A 5,519-nucleotide genomic window follows, 5' to 3' on the forward strand; every position below is an offset into this window, starting at 1 on the left:
ATTCGGCCGTCTTAACAGGCTTGGCCTCTATCCATTTGGTGAATTTGTCCACCATGACCAGTAGGTATTTTTGCTTGTGGGTTCCACCTTTAAGGGGTCCAACTATGTCAAGCCCCTAGACTGCAAAAGGCCAGGTAATGGGTATAGTTTGGAGGGCGGTAGGTGGCATGTGGCTTTGGTTCGCAAATAATTGGCAACTAACGCATTGTTGGACTAAGTCCTGAGCATCTGCCCAGGCCGTCAGCCAATAAAATCCAGTACGGAAGGCCTTGCTTACAAGGGCCCGGGCTGCGGCGTGGTGCCCGCCGACTCCGGCATGAATTTATGCCAGAAGGTTCCGCCCTTCCTCTTCGGAGATACATCTTTGAAGGACTCCGGTGGTGCTTTTCTTATAAAGCTCTCCTTCGTGGACTTTATAGGCTTTAGATCGCCGCACTATGCAGCGTGCCTCATTTTGGTCCTCGGGAAGTTCCTGCCTAGTTAAGTAGGCTAAGAATGGTTCTGTCCATGGGGCAATTACTGCCATTATTATGTGGGCTGAGGATGTTACTTCGTTGGCAGAGCCTTCAGTTACGTTAGAATGTTCGATGTCAGGTGGTGCGGCTGGGTCCGGATTGTTATTTCCGGATTCCCCTTCCCACTATACGGATGGCTTGAATAGCTTCTCCAAGAAAATGTTGGGGGGAGGGGACTGCATCGCGCTTTGCGCTGATGCGTGCCAAGATGTCTGTTGCCTGATTGTTTTCCCGGGCTATATGGTGAAATTCGAGCCCTTCGAACCGAGCTGACATTTTTAGGACGGCATTGCGATAAGCTGCCATTTTCGGATCTTTGGCACCAAAGTCTCCATTTATTTGGGATTTCGCGAGGTTCGAATCCCCACGCACCCCTAGGCGTTGAATGCCCATGGAGACTGCCATCCCGAGACCATGTAGAAGGGCCTCGTATTCGGTTGCATTGTTGGAGTCCGTATACATTATCTGGAGTACATATTGAACCGTATCTCCTGTTGGGGACGTCAGAACGATGCCAGCCCCCAGACCCGCTAGCATCTTGGAGCCGTCGAAGTGCATGATCCAGTTGGAATATGTGCCGTACTCTTTAGGGAGTTCGGCTTCAGTCCATTCAGCGACAAAGTCGGCCAAAACTTGCGACTTTATAGCTCGCCGTGGCTTATAGGTTATGTCGAACGGGAGGAGCTCAATGGCCCATTTGGCAATCCGGACCGTCACGTCGTGGTTGTTTATAATATCATTAAGAGGTACTTCGGAGGCTACTATTATTGAACACTCTTGAAAGTAGTGTCGTAGCTTCCGGGATGCCATGAACATTGCGTACGCTATCTTTTGGTAATGCGGGTACCGGGATTTGCATGGAGTGAGGACAGTGGACACGTAGTAGACTGGTTTCTGGACAGGGAATTTGTGTCCGTCCGTTTCTCGTTCAACGACGAGCACTGCACTTACAACTTGATGAGTTGCCGCAATGTATAACAACATTGGTTCGCCGATGTTAGGCACGGCCAGGACCGGGTTTGTTGCCAATATGGCTTTTATTTCTTCTAGTCCGGCCGTGGCGGCATCCGTCCACTCGAAGTGTTCGGTGCGCCGGAGGAGGCAATAAAGGGGTAACGCTTTTTCTCCCAAGCGGGAGATGAAGCGGCTTAGAGCCGCCTCGCATCCGGTCAATTTTTGTATTTGTTTGAGGTCCTTTGGAATGTCCAATTGTGATAGAGCTCGGATCTTGGTTGGGTTTCCTTCAATTCCTCTACCGGATACAATGAAGCCCAGGAGCTTTCCAGCTGGTACGCTGAAAACGCATTTTTCTGGGTTAAGCTTGATGTCATATGTTTGGAGGTTATCGAACGTGAGCCTCAAGTCGTCTACTAGAGTTTCGACATGCTTGGTTTTGACGACCACGTCATCTACGTATGCTTCAACTGTTTTGTCGATCTGGTTGGCCAGACATGTCTAGATCATGCGCTGATATGTTGCGCCGGCGTTTGAGCCCGAAGGGCATTGTGTTGAGGCAGAATGGGCCATATGGGGTGATAAATGCCGTCGCGGCTTGGTCTGGCTCTGCCATCTTAATTTGGTGGTAGCCAGAGTATGCGTCGAGGAAACACAATGAATCGTGTCATGCGGTAGCGCCGATGATTTGATCAATGCGGGAGAGGGGGAAGGGATCCTTTGGGCAAGCCTTGTTGAGGTCTTTAAAATCGACGCATAAGCGCCAGGATTTGTCCTTCTTTGGTACCATCACCAGGTTTGCCAGCCAGTCCGGATGTTTTATATCTCTGATGAATTCAGCTTCCAGTAGTTTGGCTAGCTCCTCTCCCATGGTTTGTCTCTTAGGTTCAGAGAAACGCCGAAGAGCCTGCTTAACAGGCTTGAATCCTTTTAGGACGTTCAGGCTGTGCTCGGCCAGCCTGCGTGGGATTCCTGGCATTTCTGAAGGGTGTCAGGCAAAGATGTCCAATTTTCGCATAGGAATTCTCGTACTGTGGCGTCTGCATCAGCGTTTAATTGTGCCCCGATGGAGGCCGTTTTTGTAGGGTCCGTTGGATGGACTTGGAATTTGACTATTTCGTCTGCCGTTTAAAGGAGGTTGACTTGTATCTTTTGTCGAGTATCACATCATCCCTATCCACCATGGAGCGCAGCGCAGTTAGTTCCTCGGCTGCTAGGGCTTCGGACAATGCCTCAAGGGTCAGTGTGGCTGTCTTGTTTTCGGCGCGGAGTGCTATGTCCGGGTCATTAGCGAGAGTGATGATTCCGTTGGGTCCGGGCATTTTAAGCTTCATGTACCCGTAATGGGGTATAGCTAGAAAAATTGTGAATGCCTCTCTCCCTAACAGAGCGTGGTATCCGCTGCTGAATGGGGCCACTTAAAATGTGACCTCCTCGGATCTGTAATTATCCAGCGTGCCGAACACCACATCCAGTGTGATTTTTCCTGTACAGCACACTTCCCGACTGGGGATTATTCCTCTAAAGGTTGTGTTGCTTCGCTCAATGCGGCTCCAGTCTATTTCCATTTTTCGAAGGGTTTCCTCATAGATGAGGTTCAATCCGCTGCCGCCGTCCATGAGTACCTTGGTAAGCCGAAAGCCGTCCACTATCGGACTGAGGACCAATGCGGCTGGTGCTAGGGCTGTTCGGAATTTAGGTTCATCACTGGCCTTAAAGGTAATAGCCGTGTCACTCCATGGGTTTATTGTTGCTACCTGGTAGACTTCGGTAAGGCTGTGGAGTGTTCGTTTCCGCATGTTGTTTGATGCGAAAGTCTCGAAGACTGTTGATACCGTACTGGTATTTCTGGGGTGATGTTCTACGGATTCTGGAGTTAGAAGCTCCTCGCCACTTCTGGCCACCTGCCGGAGTATCCCACATGCTCTAAGGCTATGAGTTGGTGTGACGCCCTCTGTACTATGAATTTTACAGGGTCCATTGAGCCATCCCTTCAGTACGGTTCCATACCCTATAGAGGGTTTCTGTTTTTTGTTGTTTGGCCCAGGTGTCTGGCGATAATGCGCCCTTTTATTTTGGACTGGGATTGTATTCGGAGCCGGATTGTCCTAGAATTTTATTTCGGTTTTCCGAACGCTTTCCGTCGCACATTATTTTCGTACTATGGATGCCAAGTCAGCGAAGCGTGTAATTTCACGGCGACTTATGGCGTTGAGGATCCCGATGTCCGTACAATTATTGCAGAAGAATGAAATTGCATCCTCCTCGCGGCAGTCCTCTATCCTGTTCATAACCAGGAGGAATCTGGCCCAGTAATGGTGTACTATTTCTGTTGGCTCTTGCCAAATTTGGGATAGATCCCTTGTATTTGGGTGGGAGGGGGGAGTTAAATCCGGAACCTCGCCCAATCTGAGACTCAGGGGCCGAGAAGTTTCCGAACTCGGAGGCTTGTGTCCTTGGATGTTGTCCAATGAATCCGGCCCGCTGCCTGACTTTAGGTTCAGGGCTTGAGTGACGTCCTCCCCTCGGCGGGTATCCGGCCTGGAGGGGTCGGGAATCCGGACATATCTGGTCCTTAGGATGGGCGAAGATTCGCCTCATTGTTCCTCCACCACTTCGACGTGGTGGGTGACCTGGGGAGAGTCAATCTCTCTCGGATCGAGTTTAAGCCCAATCTGATCATAATCTGTAGCGACTCCTAGAGCGGCGATGCGACCCAAGAGCTCGTTTAAGGAAGAGAGATCCATCGGATCTAACTGCTCGGCAAGCTCCGAGTTGACGTGGAGATTGCTTTCGATGACCCGAGAGGTCATCGTCGGTGCGGCGGCCGAACAGGCGGTCATTAGAAAACTGCCTAGCCGGAGAGTTTGGCCGATAGCCAAAGCTCCTTTAGCAACAGCGCCGTCTTTAAAGACGGGGTGCGGCATCCTTCCTGATGGCGACGGCACAGCGGAACTCTCAATGAAAGCACCAATGTCGGTTTCAAAACCGGCGGATCTCGGGTAGGGGGTCCCAAACTGTGTGTCTAGGCGGCTGGTAACAGGAGACAAGGGACACGATGTTTTTACCCAGGTTCGGGCCCTCTCGATGGAGGTAAAACCCTACTCCTGCTTGATTAATATTGATGATATGGGTAGTACAAGAGTTGATCTACCACGAGATCAGAGAGGCTAAACCCTAGAAGCTAGCCTATGGTATGATTGTTGTTCGTCCTACGGACTAAAACTCTCCGGTTTATATAGACACCGGAGAGGGCTAGGGTTACACAGAGTCGGTTACAAGGGGAGGACATCTACATATCGTATCGCCAAGCTTGCCTTCCACGCCAAGGAAAGTCCTATCCGGACACGGGACGAAGTCTTCAATCTTGTATCTTCATAGTCCGGGAGTCCGGCCAAAGGTCATAGTCCGGTCATCTGGACACCCCCTAATCCGGAACTTACTCAGTGCCCCTCGGAGCCAAGTGAAGACGGTGTTTCTCTATGTTTCTTTTCGGTGGATTTGAGTCGTAGGAAAGCCGTACTATTAGGAGGGGGTCCGCTTCGGAAAGCTTAGGGTGGAATCAACACGTACACGTCTGTTCCTTTGCACCACCTTTCCTTTGCTACTTTGGAGCACCGATCGTTTATCTGTGTCTTCACAAAATGAAGGACTCCAAGTGCTATTGTGCTATGGCGTGTGGTAGTACTACTAAAGGGAGCAGTAGTACCGCAGTGGCCCATGGTAGTACCGGCCAGGGAAGCGGTAGTACCATGCTATGCGGTAGTACCGCTCCTCGGGAGCGGTATTACCGTGGCCTCTAGCCCAGCACACTGACATGCGCGGAAGTAGGCGCGGAAGTATTTTTTTACATCCACGCCCTATGCGGTAGTACCACACCCTGTATGCGGCAGTACCGTTCCGGATTTTTGCACAGACCAAAACTCAGAGGAAATAGCCACTGATGTAATTTTATTAATCCGTGCCTTCCCAACCTAGTCGAACCCCTACCGTGCGGTAGTACCGCAAGGACGCGCTGTAGTACCACTCCGGCGGTTCTACCGCTCGTTG

Source organism: Triticum dicoccoides, chromosome 1B, assembly GCF_002162155.2.
Source record: "Triticum dicoccoides isolate Atlit2015 ecotype Zavitan chromosome 1B, WEW_v2.0, whole genome shotgun sequence".
NCBI lineage: Eukaryota > Viridiplantae > Streptophyta > Magnoliopsida > Poales > Poaceae > Triticum > Triticum dicoccoides.